Here is a 19,608-nt window from a genome sequence, read left to right as displayed (position 1 = left end):
CAAAGCTTTGATAATTTCATTAGAGTCATCCTTTGCTGGCCTTATCAATAAAAGATAGCACTGGACCGCAGCCTCTCCCAGTGGCCCAAAACACACAAGGAAACACAGGTTTAGAAACCATTGCCTAGCTGCTTACTCACCAGCTAGTGAGCAAGCAAGCAAGGACAATGGCATATGACATTCTTCATTGCGCAGGGAACTTCTGAATAGACAGAGCTGAATAAAACATCACAGTTGACAGTTGTAGAACTACAGCAACCTATTTTAACACCTCTACCTCATCTGCATTCTGCTTCTGAACATAAGGGGTAGGCACTAGTCCAGACAACTCTGCTAGCCAGCAATCACAGATAGAGAGCAGGAACATGTATTCTCTGACAAGGAAGAATTTAACTAATAGTCTACCAAACTATAGTTTCAAACCTTGAGACAGGTGCGCCCTGTAAGCATATTGAATATTCACCCACAAAGTTGTAAAAGCACTTCAGACAAGAACTGCCTTCTCTAGTATGAACTCCTCCCATTGCAATCATCTTCTAAGCCTGTCTTCTAGGGGTCCTCACCTTTACAGGTTTGCTGAGTAGTGCCTGGACATGTCATTTTTCACCTGCTCTGCACAAATGATACCCACTGAGCAGAATGGCCCTAGAATGAAGCAATCTGCTTTAGGTGTTTCTGTAGGGTAGATATGGTGCATTAAAAATGCAACAAAGCTTTTCACAGTGTTGACCCTAATTGGGGGGTGGCAGCATTTGACCTTTGCATGGCAAAATGTCTTGGGCTTGCACTGCCCCCAAGACATTTGTGTGGCATTGGCAATACAGTATAATATTTTAGGGTACTCAGTGAACGCAGCTTTATTCTCTTGAGCATTTGATGGAATGCTTCTCTGCTGTACTTTGTCTGCTATAGTGTAAATATCTTCGCAGAAGCTTACGAAAAGCTTGGCTTATCGCTCAACATCCAAAAAACCTAAATGCTGCACCAACAAGCACAAAACAACTCCTCTACAACTCCACGAATCCAACTCAGTGGTGTGACATTGGAAAGTGTTGATCACTTCTCCTACCTGGGCAATTATATTTCCACAAAACCTAAAATTGATGCTGAAATCCAGCAACACCAGAGCTCTGAAAGTGCAGTGTTTGAGGAAAGGGACATTCGCAGGGAAGCCAAAATGCTTGTTTACAAAGCTATTGTACTATCAACCTTACTGTATGCTTGTGAAACACAGATCACTTATAAATGCCATCTCCAACTCCTTGAAAGATTACATCAACGGTCTCTCCGAAAAATTTACACATCACTTGGGAAGACAGGTGAACTAATGCCAGTGTACCGGAAGAAGCAAAGATCACCAGTGTCAAAGTAATTATTCTTCAATATCAACTTCTTTGGACTGGTCACGTTGTTCGAATGCCTGATTATCGTCTTCCAAAGCAACTACTCTATTCCAAACTTAAAAATGGAAAGTGTAATGCTGGTGGTCAACAAAAGAGGGTTAAAGCCAAATCTAAAAAAATGTAGTACAAACACAGACAACTCAGAAACACTGGCCTACGAGCGCTCCAATTGGAGAACAGCCTTCACCAAAGGTTTCGTGGACTTTGAAGACGCTCAAACTCAGGACGAAAGGGAGAATCGTGTTAAGAGAAAGCCATGTTTGGCAAACCCTCACCGTGATCAACTCCCACCCGGAATCCCCACTGTGGAAGGATGTGTGGATTCAGAATTGGCCTCCAGAGTCACTTACAGACTCACTGTTAAGACCGTGTTCATGGAAGACAATCTTACTCGGCTACAAGTGATTGCCAAAGAAGAAGAATGAGAGTATTAAGATTTTGAAACTAAGATTTTAAGTAGATTTTTAAAAAGTTAGACTGTTTTAATCTTTGTACATCTGGGTAAGGTAGGCCATAACTATTAAAGCAGTGGATCATGTGGAATCACAGACGGACACTCACCCTTTCTGGCTCTGTATGAGCTAGAGACGTACATGGCACTCCATGGCACCCAACATGCACAGCACACCATTTCAGAATCTACTTAGCACAGGGAGGCCTAACAGTATGGTCCCAGAATAGCTTTAGCAGCAAGGGTGGGAAACCTGCGTCCCTCCAGATATTCCTGGACTACAACTCCCATGTTTCCTGACCTTTAGGTGGAGCTGATGGAAGCTAGAATCTAACACCACCTGGAGGGCAACAGGTTCCCCATCCTTGCTGTATAGTGGTTTTTAGGTGGGTGGGTGGTGTGGGACAGAGAGAGAGAGAGAGAGAGAGAGAGAGAGAGAGAGAGAGAGAGAGAGAGAGAGTGTGTATCATCATGCAGCCCCATTGGAAGACCTGTAGGGCTCATCACAATCCTGGGTTTGCATGAAGGCAGGGCAGGGTGGCAAAAGTGAAGGCATGTTGCACAATAGCAGTTGCCTTGGCATGGGAACAAGAAGAGAAGTAGACAGAGGGGGAAAGTGGTGGCTGAAAACAGCTGCAAGAGTTTGAATGGCAGTAACTGAAAGGAAAATAAATATGTGTTTTACTCTATTATTAGCTTATTGCTTCATTATTATTTGAATGTTTCAAATTGTTGTTTTCAACCGCTTTTACTGATAATTTTGAGGTTTTATTTTTTGTAAACTGCTTTGACTGTTTTCTTTACAATCAAGCAGAATATAAATTTCAAACTGGGTTGTTTTAAAAGAAACTCCTCTTCAGTATTTCTCCATCCGTGCTTTACTTAAAGTTCTGCTGTGGTTTATAACTGCCATTTCCCCCCAGTGAAATTTAGTTTCAAATGGAGAGAGGATAGAAACCTAAAACTTGTAAACACGGGATAGAAGGAATAGTAATCATATGTCCTTTGTCATAACCTAGACGCCTAGCCCATAGCACAGGAGTAATGGGAGCTGTGGTCTTTCAGACGTTGCTATACTACAACTCTCAACAACCCTGATCATTCACTACGTAAGAAGAGTCTGTTGGATCATGAATTTGTCCTCTAGCATCCTCCTGGACCTCGTGGTACTTTTCCTGTCCTGCAGTATACAGTACACTCCAACTGAGTTCCTAATATTGCATTTTTTAAACAACTCCGGAATATTTTAGTGATTTGACCCTCTTGACTTCACCTTTCAACTTCCTTTTAACCAATCTCCTCAATAATAATAATAATAATAATAATAATAAATTATTTATACCCCGCCCATCTGGCTGGGTTTCCCCAGCCACTCTGGACGGCTTCCAACAGAAACATTAAAATACACTAATTTCTTAAACATTAAAAGCCTCCCTAAACAGGGCTACCTTCAGATGTCTTCTAAAAATCTGGTAGCTGTTTTCCTTTTTGACATCTGATGGGAGGGCATTCCACAGGGCAGGCGCCACCACCGAGAAGGCCCTCTGCCTGGTTCCCTGCAACTTGGCTTCTCGCAATGAGGGAACCGCCAGAAGGCCCTCGGAGCTGGACCTCAGTGTCCGGGCAGAACGATGGGGGTGGAGATGCTCCTTTAGGTATACTGGACCGAGGCCGTTTAGGGCTTTAAAGGTCAGCACCAACACTTTGAACTGTGCTCGGAAACGTACTGGGAGCCAATGTAGATCTTTCAAGACCGGTGTTATGTGGTCTCGGCGGCCGCTCCCAGTCACCAGTCTAGCTGCCGCATTCTGGATTAGTTGTAGTTTCCGGGTCACCTTCAAAGGTAGCCCAACGTAGAGCGCATTGCAGTAGTCCAAGCGAGAGATTACTAGAGCATGCACCACTCTGGCGAGACAATCTGCAGGCAGGTAGGGTCTCAGCCTGCATACCAGGTGGAGCTGATAGACAGCTGCCCTGGACACAGAATTGACCTGTGCCTCCATGGACAGCTGTGAGTCCAGAATGACTCCCAGGCTGCGCACCTGGTCCTTCAGGGGCACAGTTACCCCATTCAGGACCAGGGAGTCCTCCACACCTGCCCGCCTCCTGTCCCCCACAAACAGTACTTCTGTCTTGTCAGGATTCAACCTCAATCTGTTAGCCACCATCCATCCATCCTCCAACCGCCTCCAGGCACTCACACAAGACCGCCTTCACTGGTTCTGATTTGAAAGAGAAGTAGAGCTGGGTATCATCCGCATACTGATGAACACCCAGCACAAACGCCCTGATGAGCTCTCCCAGCGCCTGCATGTAGATGTTAAAAGGCATGGGGGAGAGGACAAAACCCTGAGGCACCCCACAAGTGAGAGCCCAGGGGTCCGAACACTCATCCCCCCACCACCACTTTCTGAACACGGCCCAGGAGGAAGGAGTGGAACCACTGTATGACAGTGCCCCCAGCTCCCAACCCCTCTAGACGGTCCAGAAGGATGTAATGGTCGATGGTGTCAAATGGTGTCCCTAGCCCGCCGGAGATCATCAACCAGTGCAACCAAGGCAGTTTCAGTCCCATGATGAGGCCTGAATCCCGACTGGAAGGGATCCAAATGGTCCGCTTCTTCCAGGCGTGCCTGGAGTTGTTCAGCAACCACCCGCTCAATCACCTTGCTCAAAAATGGGAGATTTGAAACTGGGCGATAGTTGGCCATATTGGCCGCATCTAAAGATGGTTTTTTAAGAAGCGGTTTAATAACCACCTCTTTCAGCGGGTCTGGAAAGGCTCCCTCACAGAGAGAAGCATTCACCAACCCGCAAAGTCCATCGCCTAACCCTTCCCGGCTAGCTTTTATAAGCCAGGATGGGCAAGGATCAAGGAGACAGGTGATTGGTTTCACTCGTCCAAGCAGCCTGTCCACATCCTCGGAGGTAACAGATTGGAATTGATCCCACACAACTGAACTAGACAGGACTCTAGCACTCTCCCGCCCCAGCCCTGTTCCCACGGTGGAGTCTACCTCTTCCCGAATCTGAGCGACTTTATCTGCAAAAAACTTTGCAAAATCGTTGCGGGGCAAGTTTGCTCTTTTGAAATCAAATGTGACCCTGTTGGACTTTCTTGGCAATTAACCATTTACATATACAGTGGTACCTTGGGTTACGAACGTAATTCATTCCAGAGGTCCGTTCTTAACCCAAAACCATTCTTAACCTGAGGCGCGCTTTCACTAATGGGGCCTCCCGATGCTGCCACGCGGCCAGCGCGCGATTTCCGTTCTCATCCTGGGGCAAAGTTCACAACCCGAGGTACTACTTCCGGGTTAGTGGAGTGTGTAACCCAAAGTGTTTGTAAGCCAAAGCATTTGAAACCCAAGGTACCACTGTATATTTAATAGCACTGTCGTCACTGCTCTAAACTGACTTAACAACACATCTCACACCACATCATGGGTGCCACTCAATATTAAACCCAGGGTCATCGCTGTCCTGGTTGGTTCCATGACCAACTGTTCTAGGGCACAATCATTTAGTGTATCTAGATTTTTTTCTTCTTTAATGTGTCTGAAATGCATATGCAAACAATCTACGTAAGGGAAGTTGAAGTTACCCATGCATTTCCTCTTTTGGGTGCTTCCTTGATTTCATTCCTCACTGGCTGAGGCAGGTGGAAGTTGGAGTCAAGCCACAGCTTCCACACCCCTGCCATTACATGTCCAATTCCCTGACCCACATTAAGCTTTCCCCTTCCCTTTGTAAGTCATCTCAGAACAAATATTCTAATTCCACAACCCGGTGCCCCTCATATGTTTTGAATAACAACTCCCATCATCCTCAGCCAGGAGCACATAAATACAGGATTCTGCACTGTCAGGCCATGGGTAAGACTTACAGAGAGCTACAGAGGGCAAAAGGGTGCTAAACCCATGTTTGCTTTTTTTGGCTTCACCTGGGTGTGCAGCATAACATCTAATTTGGCCCTAAATTGCAAACCCAGACTAGACTGAATCAGTGAGAAGTTGTGCCTGAAAGAGCCACACCAAGCATCCTTTTTCTTTTGAAGTGCTCCTTTTGGAACCAAAGTTAATATTATCTCAGTTTAAGTCTTAACTGTGATTTTCCAAGAATTAGATGCTCTCCTTTTTAGAAGCATGTTCACATACCTCTGAGGCTTAAAAAATAAAAAAATAGGAATGCATTTTATCTCAGCTCCTGCTCATAACTATTCATTTGACATCAGAATGGAAAAGAATATATATTCAAGTTATTGGTTGTTGGTGCTAAATTGAATCAGGTGTCCTTTCCTCTTAAGAAAATTAAGTTGCTTTTGTGCACGAGTGTTTTAATGAGAACAGAGGCTGCCGACATTGATAAATGGGAATGACACCAGAGAGAGCATGTAAGCAGGACAATATGTGCATGTTACAGTCTTACAGCCTATTTTTCACTGACTATCCTGAATGACTTCACCGTTTCTTAAGGGACCTATTAATCTCAAATTTAGTTATTACACAACGTTTATTTGAACATATATTCTGGGGATGATGACAGTTAATAAAGGAAATTTTTTACGAGCAGTATTTTTACATATTGTTCCAGCCACAGCTCCCTTCTCATTCTTCTGTATTGATGGAACACTCTGGTTATGATGCAGCTTTATTTAAGAAGGGGGGAAGTACATATATTCAGATGCTTTTTTAAGCACACGGGGAATCTTAAATAACTGTTAAAATGCATATAAAAATCCTATTGCAGAACAGCAAAATAAAAGTGTGGCGCTAACTGCTTGACAAAAGACAGGGTATGAATAAAATGGTCCCTTTAAGGCAAACAAAAAACTGCCCCTGTTGTGTCTTTTAGTACTTCACCACCACTTTAACACACAGCGAGATCCAGATTCTGTCTTTTGATAAGCCTTTGTAGTTGAACTAAGTGGAAACTAAATGCATATCTGGAGTTGAATGTGCACTAGCTTACTACTTTTTCTGGAACATGAACCTTCCTGGCAACACAAACAGGGTTGCAGGGCATGCAGGCCCTATCACACATATCTGAAAACACTGAAGGTGAAAATTTAGATCCTCACATCCCTCCTGGTCTCTATTACGTGACCCATGGTAGATGACAAGTCTAAAGGAGACAACTGAATGCGTTCATTCATTCATTTAAGTCAAACTAAAAGCAAAAATATTACTGATTTAATTGGCTGGAGCAGGGTGCACTACACAGAGGGAACACAGACCTCTGGAATTTACTATGAAATTCATCTTGAAAAACATTATCATATGGGTAAAGGGGTGGGGGAGGAAAGAAAGCAACAATACACCCCTGTGAAGTGAAGATGGAAGATTAGCTCGACAATAGCTATTCCTGGGACCCAGGTGGCGCTGTGGTTAAACCACTGAGCCTAGGGCTTGCTGACCCGAAGGTCGGCGGTTCGAATCCCTGTGACGGGGTGAGCTCCCGTTGCTTGGTCCCAGCTCCTGCCAACCTAGCAGTTCAAAAGCACGTCAAAAGTGCAAGTAGATAAATAGGAACCGCTATAGCGGGAAGGTAAATGGCGTTTCCATGTGCTGCTCTGGTTTGCCAGAAGTGGCTTTGTCATGCTGGCCACATGACCTGGAAGCTATACGCCGGCTCCCTCGGCCAATAATGTGAGATGAGCGCGCAACCCCAGTCGGTCACGACTGGACCTAATGGCCAGGGGTCCCTTTACCTTTACCTTTAGCTATTCCACAAAGGCTAGGATCTCTCCCCCAAGACCCTGGTTAGAAGATTATATAATATACTTCAACTCTGAGCCTTCCACTCAGCTCTCACATTCTAAAGCTATTTCACCTGTTGTTGGTTTGCTGTTTTGGAGAGTGCCTGCAACACCAAACCCCAGCTTGGAGTGGGTAGTGGAGAAGAATCCACCTGCCTCAGGGTTGTCTCCTTGCATGCAATATTGCACCTGTAAAATGTTCCGTGTCTGAGAACTTTACAATTAGCAAGTGTCCTTCAAGAGTCTCAGTTGTATTGCAGACTTTGGGAACTCAATCTCCAAGTTCCTGCCTTCTACAAATTCAGAATTTTGTCTCCTACTACATAGATCAGCCATACACATTTGTTTCTTTATTCAGATTTTCAGTTCCAAGATTTGAAACAAGTCAATAGTGAGTTAACCTTTGCTGGAAATGGGTGTGAGGGGAATTTGATCAGAGTGCAATGTGACCATACTGGCAATATTGAAATTATCAAAAACATTCTGTAAAATCTCTGAAAAGTAAAATATTTTGAAGTATTTTATCATTAATGCTACTTTTCATTTACAAGCATTTTTAAGAGAACATTGCATTTCTTCCTTGACAAGATCCCCATGATGCACCCTCCAAGCAAGGCACCTTCGGCTCTTGCTGGGTCTCCCATAAAATCCCTACCTGTTCCAGAGTCACTGTGCTGCTGACCAAAGGCTTCCTTGCTTGCAGGGTGCTCCAAATGAGCCTTGCCTAGGACCTGGGATGCTTCGCCTCACCAGCCCACCTCCAACCAGGTATGGTTAAAATTTAGCAAGTCAAATTCATGCAAGATGCACGCAGGATAATGCACAACCACAACTCTCCACCTAATCTGTCCTTCATCCACCCACCTCCCACTACTGCCAAGAGAAGCAAGCCTGCATTTTAAGCCTCTTATTCATCATTGGTGGGGGGCATGGCAGAAGGGGAGAACTGCCTTCCCCATGTTCCAAAGGCTTCCTCCTCCCATCAGAAGTGGCAGTGGTGGGCGAGGGTGAAGGCAGAAAAAGACTTTCTCCTCTTCATTTCCCTTTCCCACCAGTGGCAATGGTGGTGTTGATGGAAGGAGCATGGACTACCTGGCCGCCAGCTTGTTCCTCTGGCATGCAAACTTAGTTGCTGGAATGACAACAGAAAAGTGCAAATTTATTAGAAAGAGAAATCTTAATTTGTTCTCTTTCTAGTATTAAATGTTATCATATAAAATGAATTAGTACAAGATAAAAAGTCACTGCATCATCTTTGGTCAGATCCTTAGCATATAACCATTAGGTATAAGGCTGCAATTCCAAGTTCCATTGAATTCAGGGGGATTTACTGCTAAGTAGACATAGTTAAGATGATATTTCAATTCACCAAACTACTATGCAACCTTCATCTATTTCAAAGGCACTTGCACGGTCTACCATAAAATCCACATTGAAACAAGTGGAAGTTGCAAAGCACAAGTAGTTAGTGAACTGTACTTGTAGTTTCTTTTACAGAAATGTGCACGCTTCCCCCCTCCTTTTCTGAAGGGTGGAGGGTTTAGGGTTGTTCTAATGTAACCCAATGCCTACTTACATGAAGACAAATGAAATAATGGCTTCGTTGCCCTGACATCAAACCGGAATGCAGCTGACTGCATTGGGTCCAAAGAATTTCTACAGTACTCCTTGTCTGAGATGAAGCCCATTGCTGAGCTATTTCCAAAACCTAACTTTATCCATGCATGGTTTCAGAAAGTGAAAGGTTACTCAATAATGAATAAAAGGCAACCCCAAACCCCCAGCTATGAAACTATCTGAAATTTTAATTTATGACTCAGTTTTGTTCACTACCAACGGCTTATTAGCTTAGTAGGCTAGGCAATAGCTGTCATACCAGGACAAATGGTTTGTCACTTTTATGATTTAATAGAAGAGGCCCCTGAACAGCGATGCCTAAGTAACTGCCAACATGTGACTCTCTTCTAGTCAAGCACTTTATATCTCTAAGTGACTTTTCCTCTCTGTCTTTTAAATTACCTCAGAATGTATTCTCCAATGGATACAGAGCAATAACAGCCTCCCAAACAGAGGTTTCATTTAAAGCTAAAAATTTTCCTGAGATCTTAAGCTGTGATGAAAACACTTAAAGGTCTTGTCCCTTGATCCTCCTCAAGACAAATAATCTATAACACGATTAGAGGTCTAGTTAAAACAATGCATCCCCATAACTTCAAAGAATATTACTTTCTAAGTGAACTGAAAGAACGAGGCCACATCTTAAATGGTGCCCTTTTAAGCTTACCTCCAAAGCTATATGAACACAAATATTTTTCTGTGGAGAACCTATACTCTCCAGCTATTTCCTGTGAAACTTTATCTGTAGAGGCATTAAGATAGGTGAAAAACAGGAGTTACCAATCAGCCACAGTTAATGGAATGGAACGACCATGTTATTCACATGGTTAATTGCAATTATTATATGACAGCCTAGCCAACTGAAGCTTTCATTACATAATTGCTCAATACAAGCTGGTCATTTCATCTGTTAAAAGCAGTAGCGATCAGTAAAGTGGAGGTGGGGAAAGAGCTTCCATGCAATGATATAATCCATTCTGTGGTTTACCTGTTAACCAGTTGCCTAAATCTACCCAGAATTACACCCTGAAGGAACAGCTTTCTGATCTGCATGTCTGTCCTCATGTGCAACCACCACCACTTATATTGACTATCAACAGCACTGAGCATAGAAACTTATGTGCATATTTTGCTTTCATACTTCATGTATTTGTCATCAAACACATTTCTGTTTCCTACAATAAGCAATGTGTTGTGCTGCCTGATGTTTTTTATTTTAATAAAAATTGTAATACAAGTCTGCATACAAGCTTAAAGTCAGGTCACATCACATAACTTTGAAAAAACGAAATTAACTGTCTTGAAAATTTAACATACAGTATGCATGCCTCAATTTCCCATTAATCCCAAACCTTCTCTCTAGTTCGGCATCATCAACATTATTTTAAAAGGAACAGACACCAAATTTTTCAAGTCACACATACAATCCTATTTATTTATGCTAGGGCCTTCAAAACAGTATTATCAGTTTCCGCTATAGCTCTGAGGAAGGAGGAAGCTTAAAATGTGCCACCACAAAAACTCTTCTAGCCTGTCTGGAATAGTACAAAACTGCACCATCAATACATGCTTTCCAAGTGACATGGGTTCCAGCTGAAAGCACCAATCATCCACAGCACATTACATGGGGAAGTGCCCCCAAACAATCCTGCAAATTGTATGCTCGTTATCAAAACCTTCCCAGCCTTACACAAACAGGGGGGGGGTGTCACTCTGGCAAGCTCAAGACAAGTCTCTATCAAGGCTTGGTAAAAATACTAGGGGGCAAGAAGACCGTCTATATTTTCATTACAATTAGCTATAAATAGCACAAGCATGCTAGCCTTAGGTCCTAGCAACTGAGGGTGCAGATCTGTAAGCAACAGCAATAAATGTTGCTCATTTGCTGGTGCCAGAAACAGAGCCTTCCAATATAGCAAATACAGTAGTGGGCTGGCCTTAGGTATGCAGATAAAGCCCAGGATACACAGAAGGTGTACTCCATCACTGGGTCCCTTGAATACAGTGTGTGTGTGTGTGTGTGCGCACACACACACACACAAAACAACACACAGTATATTTAAAGATTTAACATTCAACAAAACAAAATAAAACTGCTATACCCATGGCCACATAATCCATCAAAGATCAAAAAGTGGTTTTTAAAAGACAATGCAGGAACTGTACCCCTCCACTGACAATTACATTTTTTAAAAAGAAAATTAGCAATGGGGAATAAACTGGGATCAAAGCCTGAAACAACTGAACTGCTATCGGTTTGCATACTGGTGACCTGTATAATATCATTCAATTTAAAAAACCAAACAGAATTCCTACAGCTCCTTCAGAAATATTTACCAGCCTGGTGTCCGCTAACATTACAAGCAAAAATGCACATGGAAATTATTTTTAATGGGATTTTTAAACAACAGTGCAATTAGCCAGCCCTGTATTACTCATTTTCTAATAAATTCTCTATCTATACCTATATGGAAACCCTCCTACTGACTTCCTTTCCTCATTTACATATCTGTGCAGGCCTATTCTTTTTTCTTCCAAGCCCCTTTGCCCTTTCAATCATGAAGCATATTACTCCACTGTCAGTGCAAAGCAGTTCCTAACAACAGGGAACCCAGCTGGGATAGGAAGAGGGCAGCAGGCTCATGCATTAACATAATAATCCAACTGTGTTCCCATAGGCCCTTAGGGCAGACAGCATATTAGGTAGGCCTCCTGTGCAGACCCAAGTGGAAGCTGCCTTATCACCTGCCTATCAACCTGTGGCAGTTACAGCCAACTCAATAGCACCAGCTCCTGCCAAGCTGTGGTGCCCAATTACCTTGCTACAAAGGACAGAAAGCCATTTTTCTATGTCTGTTTAATGTACCTGACGCATTTCCTTATTTATGATTTGAATTTCTGCATAGTTTCCAGAGGGATTGACTTATTGCCTTTTAACTTTTGAAAGTCTAGAGGACATATTGCTGCATCTAGCAGAAATGAGCCCTTCAAATCAAATTTCCACCACAAGCACAGCTTTGCAAAATGCAAAACACATCTTTCAGTTGCTCACTTCTTGAGGAATTTGGGAAGAGCAGAAGAATTTAAAAAGAGCAAGGTAAAGAATGAATCAAAATATGTGTTACCCTAAGCTTCACAATCCTGTTCCAATAGAGAAAAGGCAATCAACAGTGTCCCCCAGCCAGCCAGCAAAAACCTTTGACTACTAACAACTTGATCATGTTTGCAGTCAAATTTCTGATGAAACATGGGAAATCTTGAGTTGACTATGTCCCTTATTATGCTTCAAAGAGTGCAAATAAATACATGTTTAAATAAAGCATACTACAGTAAACTTCTAAGCGATATTAAGTACAACAAGAAGACATTGCATTCAGGGCAGTCTCGAGCAGGTCGCGCGTCCTGGCGCTGAGGGGCGGAGATCGCTCCGGCGCCCCCCGCAGGGCGCAGCATGGCTTCCGCGCGGCTACACTGCGCAGCGCCCTACCGGGACTCTACCTAGAGCCAGCCCTGATTGCATTAACCCATTACATTATTTTTGGGTTTTCCTTGTTTTAAGATGAGATTTTTAAAAATGAAAAACAGATTTCCATTTTTCTACCATGCTTAAATCAAGCCAATATTTAACCATGTTATGCTTTCGTTTGCCTTGGATTTATTTTTAAACATGCTTTACAAGTAACACATAATATATCAAATGTGGTAACAAAAATGGGTTAAAGGGCAAAAAATGAAGGGCAAATTAGGCATAATGTATAAGTATGGACAAAGAAGTACATACTAACATAACAAAATGCTAACTTCACAGCACCCTGCCCCCACAATGAGATCGGGGGCCTTCTCAGTGGTGGCAGCAGTAGCAACCAGGTTGTAGAATGCTCTCCCAATGAAGTTTCACCTGGTATGTATTTTATCTTTCTGAGACCAGTCAAAGGCTGGTATTCTCCAATGACTTTTACTTTAACTATTAAGCCTTGACAGTTTTATGCTGCTTTTAATTGCTGCTGATCTCTTTGTATTGATATGTGTGAATATGCATTTGTCAAGCTGCCCAGGGGAAGTTTTTTTTTAACAGCAATATAAAAATCCATCACTCTATGTATTAAATTACATTAATATATAAGCTGATGGACTATCAACTGGTGGTGGCCACCAAGTAAATAAATTTTAGGGTTGTAAACAATAATTCAGAGAGAATATCAATTTGGTATCCAGTGACAATGAAAGACGAAAATTCAGTGTCAGAAGAGGCACTGAGAATGAGAACACCAACAGCATTATCCCAAACGTGTTTAATCACATTGGGTTTTGTCCAGTGAAGTATCTCAGTAGCACAAGGACTTTGCAACAGGACTTCTCCCTCTCTTCTACCTGCACATACCCTAAATGCGTTCTGTGATTCCCCTGATCCCCCAAAGCTAATGGGGAGGGTATAGAGGGAAAGAAAGTCCTGTTGTGCAGGTAGAAACCTTTGTGCAAATAGGACAACTTCTTTGACACAACCCACTATGTCCAACCTGAAATTATGTATTTTGAGATGCAGAAAACAAATTTGTGACTGCATTTTGCATCAACTGGTGCTTCTGCACTGTCTCCAAGGGCAGCCGTACAAAGAGACCACACCAGGTTATTCAAGAAAGACTGCAAATGTGAACCAGATTAAGCCTTTACAAGGCAACTGCCAGCACTTGAGCATCCAAGCAAATGGCCAGGTTAAGGAGTAATCCTAAAATGCACCCTATCTGCTTCAGGAAAGTAAAAAAATATTGACTAGCCTCAATCAGATTATCAGAACTAAGGAATGGTAGCATCCCCACTTTATCTAGAATAAATTTCAGGGGTTCCCCCCAGCCCCCATTTCATAATACAACATTACAAGGCACTTTATAAGCAATTTACATTTTGGTTCAATCCATTCAGGTAAGACATACCATCTCTTTATACTTTTAAAGATGATTACACTAATATTGCCTATTCCTACATTGTTTATCCTGTCAAAAACCATGCAAATAACCGTTCAGGTTTGTTATTTGGCCTTCATTAATTTAATATCTCCACAAGCCTTCCACACCACCACAGAGAATTAAAGTGTGCTTTAAGTTTCATCTTCTCAATAAATGCATAGTCAATAAGTAAATGTTATGTTTGTAGTGAGATTATATTTCAAACTGCGGAGGGGGCAGAAATACTTAAATCAATTATTCTCAGAACAAAAAGAACCAATTCAGAAACCAGACCCATGTAGTCACTCTCCCACTTGCAAGAAAAATGGGTGGCAATGGGCATCTGAAGAATCCCTCCAGGCTATACACATGCTCTACAGAGGCCTCTCTATCCACATGGGATCCCTGCACAGCTTTGTTTTAACTCATACAAAGTAGGGAGGAAGAACAGCAGCTTTTTGATCTTGTTAGAGAGATCAGCAGAAAGGCTAAAACATTTCAATAAAAAGGGCTCTACTTGAGTCACTCTCAACTTTCAGTCATCTAAGGGAACTTTCTTCTATTTTACTGCTTACTGAGAATAACAACTCATCCTTCTTGGATCTCTGCAGTCCACAAATAATCAGATGTTACATAATGTTGGCAAATGGGGGCCATGTCACTAGGAAAAGGCACACTGTATCCCTAAATAAGCTTTTTCAGGACACAAGGAAATTTAGGCTGCAATCCTAAACACACTTACTAGGGGGGATAAAAAGCCACTTTTCCGCACACCCTCCTGCCTCCAGCCGGCCCCAGAGCTTCAACTCTAGTTGAAGAGAGAGTTGTGTGGAAAGAAAGTGGGGGGGGGAGCTGGAGAGCAGGGGGGAAACCAGCATTTAGAGGTTTTTTAGAGAGTGCTCCCCACTTGCACCTTTTGCACTTATACACATGGGGGTCCAGAACATAACCTGCACATAAGTGGGGTGGATGGGTGGGTACGTGCATTAGGAAAGTGTAGTGCAAAAAATGGCATTGGCCAAAGACCACCGTGAACCTCCCTCTGCACCCACTGTTTTAACCTACTTCATTGCTTTTGTTATTGTTAAGCCTGCTGCAAGCAATAATAAAATCTCGCCATTATAAGCACTCTCAATTTACACATGCAGACCTCAGGCATCACCAGTAAGAAAGGAAGTTTAGCCTAAGCCACTCTTTCAGTAATGATCAGCTTCTTCTGTTTTCCTTTAGTGCTCTTAAGTAAGAGTGAGAGAGCAAGAAAGAAAATGGTGAGGCTGTCAAGTTTGAAACAGATAAATCAATTATGTCCTTTAAATTACTCCAGAGGGCTTTCCTACAAGGGTTTAAAAATGTCTGCTCACTCAAATTTGTCCCTTAAAATTGCTCAACATGCATCACAGGCAATAAATTGCAAATGCAATTTTATCATGAACACAAGCACTCTTCCCCCCTCCCCCTCCAAACACTTACATACATATCAGCATATTAACACTACTTTATATAAAAGAAAGGGAAGTCGCAGCACTGAAAACAGACAACTGGCCCACTAATAAGGCCCTTGATAACAAAGGCTGAGTATACTAGAGCCAGGAAAAGCATGTTTCAGACTGGTGCACTGCATTTGTTCACTTAAATACAATCAACCAACTGATTTGGCCGACACTTTGACATTAGCATCCAATGCTAGAACAAAACTAAGCTAGCTACATTAAGTGAAGCCTAACTATATATTTTAAACATTTATTAAATTTTCAGTATTTGGGGAAAGGATTCAGAATTTTTCTCTGCCAATTTCGTTTTTGGATAAGGCACAAATTCTTACAACTCACATCAAGTATTTCAGCCAAAATACTGCATTTTGGCTATAATGAGATTATGCACAGTTGAAGATTAAGAAAGGTGTCTGTATCGGCTACTAAAAAGAACAAATTATTCTCTCATTCAGGACTGCATTCACTCTCTAAAGCTTAACCAACAAAAGGGTTAATTAGGGATACAAATTTTCACAGACTGTTAATAACGGGCATGACACACACTATGTGCCCATAAGTAATTCTCAGGTATCTTTGATCTTAGCCCCAAATGATTACAGTTGCCTACCATACCCTGACCCCTGGGACTCTCTCAGAACCAGACATCTGGCTACTTTGTTCTTGTAGACTAATCTCATCCCAAAAGAGCTCAAGAAATGACACCAGGCAAGGAGGCTCCTGGCAAGGGAAAAAACATTACAGTATTAGCAGATCCTGAAAGTGAATTGGCATATCACAATTGTTTTCACATTTCTTACGGGCTGGGGTCATATGGTCTGCTGGCGCTTTATAGGGCTTTTTGCTTTAGCACAGCAAAGGGGAGAAATAGTTCAGCACATCTTTGAGGACTATCAGTCAAAATGTAAAAAAAAGTGTACTCTGTCAGCTAGCAGGAAAAAAAGGCACAAGGGGAAAGGGGGAAACTAAATATTTTTCTTTAAAATGACAAAAGGTCTAAAATATTTTTTAAAAATTATTCCTGCCCCTGGAACCTAAGACTGCTGCCTTTTTCTTCATTAGTTTAAGCTTCCAATTGTTACTGTTACTGGTCAACTCAAAGCCATATAAGTATCCCTGTAAACCTAGCCTCAAACTGATTAACATGGTCTAAGAACTGTTTCCTTCTGCTATGACTTTTTGCCATTGGATACAATGACCCAAGTATGAATACACCTGTAAAATAATTTGTGATTTGTGAATGTTGCTCACCCATTTAAGTCACACTTTTCCCCATCAAAAGCCATTCATGTGATAACCAGAAAAAGATCAGTCCTATATTTTGTTATCTAAAACCTGTGTGTGGAATTATCTATTGCCATAAGGTGCATGCATTCTGTGCATGCATTCTGTACTTTGGTATCTCCACTCAAGTGCAAATATGAAATAAGAAATGGGCTTGGATGAAAAGATGCTATACTGCGGAGGTGGGCCACTTAAAGTTAAGTCCCACTTTAAGTCCTCTGTAGTCTATATCCCAAGTAATTCAAAGCAACCCATAAATCACTGCCAAAAGTCAGAAGCTAAGGAACAGTCCACTTGTAACGATTCCCAGCTCTGAAGGCAAAGAAGGCTTTTGATGTCTTAAAAGTAAAAGTTACATTCCTTTCCTCCTCCTTGCCACTGGAAATGCCCCAACAAAAGCCATTTGTACAGTCCTTGTTATACCACACCCTTCTTCTGAGCTCCATTTGGTTTCCCAAAGGTGTCCTCTTCAAACAATCTTAATGTGAAAATAAATAACGTGTTGGCCTTTGGAAAGCAACTGAAATTGTGGCTGTTTCTCCTCAGTTTTTTATGTGGTTTGATACTAGCATCTCCTCTGAACTGCAGTTGTTGATTTTTGCTTTACTTGTGGATGCTTTTTGTAGTTTTATAGTAATTTTATATTTATGTGTTGCTGGCTATCTTTGCAATTAAGAGTTGGGATACAAATATTTTTAATGAATAAATAAAATGCTGTAGACCTACATTACCCTTATACATCTCCTCACAGAGAATACGTTAGTAGTTCTATCTAAATAGGTGGTGAACAGATGTTTTCAGCAAATATGCTTAATATTTTCAGCATTTCATCTTAGATCAGGGTTTTAGTAGGAACAGTAGAAAGCGAGATATTACTGAGGAGAGAGCCAATCAGAATGAGACACATGGACACTATGTGAATGGTGATAGTCAAAGATTACAGCTTGAATGAATAGTAACTTTGAAAGTAGCAAGAGAAGTGTCAGGAAGAAAGAAGGAATTTGACCTTACTGGATGCGAACCAATATCCTTCGCTGTACTGCTTATTCTTTTGTGTGTGTTGCTCTTTCGTATGTTGTACCGTCAAAGCACATCAAAGTGCAAGTAGATAAATAGGGACCGCTCCGGCGGGAAGGTGAACAGCGTTTCCGTGTGCTGCTCTGGTTCGCCAGAAGCAGCTTTGTCATGCTGGCCACATGACCCGGAAGCTGTCTGCGAACAAACGCCGGCTCCCTCGGCCTATAGAGCGAGATGAGCGCCGCAACCCCAGAGTCGGACACGACTGGACCTGATGGTCAGGGGCTCCTTTACTTTTACCTTTATGTTGTACCTTCATAAAATTTGAAAATCATTTGAACCTGCCTGATCTGTCACTTCATGATTCAGATGTTGGGGAAACTCCTATGGACTCAAAGATCTCTTGCAGGATGGTGGTGGGGCCACATTTTAAACTCTCTCACCAAACATTCCTGTAGTACAAACTGTACGAACTGCAGGCCTTCTTCCCTGTACAGCTTTGTTCACACCATTCAATCATGTACAGGAAAGATCACATTAACAAAAATGTGTAGCTGTTTTAACATGGGATCCAGTTAGGGTTGCAGGCAGATTAAGTAATCGGTAATTAATAAAAAAAAAATCCAGCAATTTCTGTAAATTCACACATTTACATAGGAAGAAAATAAAGACAAGAATAGGAAAAATTGCATTAATATTTTTGTGCATATTGGGTATACATTTTCCAGTAAAGGATGAAGAAAAGTATTTTCCTGTAAAAGCAATATACTTTTTTTAAAAAAACAAAACACCCAACATTAAGAGAACACATGATTAAGCATTTAGTCTTTGTTCTGCAGCCAGGACTTCAAACATCCACTTCACTAGTGAGACTATTTTTTCTATAGCATTATGATAAATAAGATAATAGCAGCCTTGTAAGCTCCAAAATATTGAAGTGGGTTTCCTGGCAGTGGCAGCCAGAAGCAATTCTCCCTCCTTCCTCCCTCTCCATCCATGAATACAAGAGCTTTCTTGCCTCACAAGGTACAAAGACAGATACAACTTCTGTCAGTGAGATACAACTTCTCTTCCCCCAACACAAACAGATCCCAAAACAGCCAGTCAGGTGCAGGGCTCCCTCATCAATTATTGTCCCACCTGTTTAAGCATAGCATCCTTGCTCCCAAATTGTGGCAAGCCAGCAGCCCCATCAATAATAAGAGCTAAAACGGCACTGTCATCTAAACTGTCACACAGTACTCCATATGCTTACTAGCCAGAAATCGATGTGGGTCAGGCAACAAGCAGTATCTAATAACCTCTTCAAGCCCACTAACTGCACCACTGTTACAGTATTCTTAAAACATAGCAAAGGTTCCCCTCATGTCCAGCTGATCACTTCCAACCAGGTTGTCAAGACTCAGGCTATATAAAGAGAAGAAAGGGTAAAAGAATCCATGAAGGTGTTAAATTAGAACTTTTTTAAAAAAAACAGACCAGGGTTGTTGTTTAAGAAAATTGATGGCCATTTAAAAGGGGGAGATCAAGCCCAAGCTCCAAAATTGTGAAATGTTTCTTAGTGAGGGGATGGAGGTTCCCACCACAATAATATTAGATATGGTATTGTATTGGCACCTCAGTACCTCTATATTTTGATTAA

At 41.9% G+C, this 19,608-nt stretch overlaps 1 protein-coding gene across 2 annotated transcripts in view; it reads right to left on the bottom strand.

Annotated features, from left to right (window-relative positions):
* Positions 1-19,608, bottom strand: part of SLC10A7 (solute carrier family 10 member 7) — a 138,239-nt gene that overhangs the window by 103,926 nt on the left and 14,705 nt on the right. The gene's annotated exons all lie outside the window — the stretch shown is intronic.

The sequence above is a fragment of the Zootoca vivipara genome, chromosome Z1 (assembly GCF_965207765.1).
Source record: "Zootoca vivipara chromosome Z1, rZooViv2.hap1.1, whole genome shotgun sequence".
Taxonomy (NCBI): Eukaryota; Metazoa; Chordata; class Lepidosauria; order Squamata; family Lacertidae; genus Zootoca; species Zootoca vivipara.
Note: the sequence above shows the minus strand (reverse complement) of the source record. Positions and strands in the feature narration are given on the sequence as shown.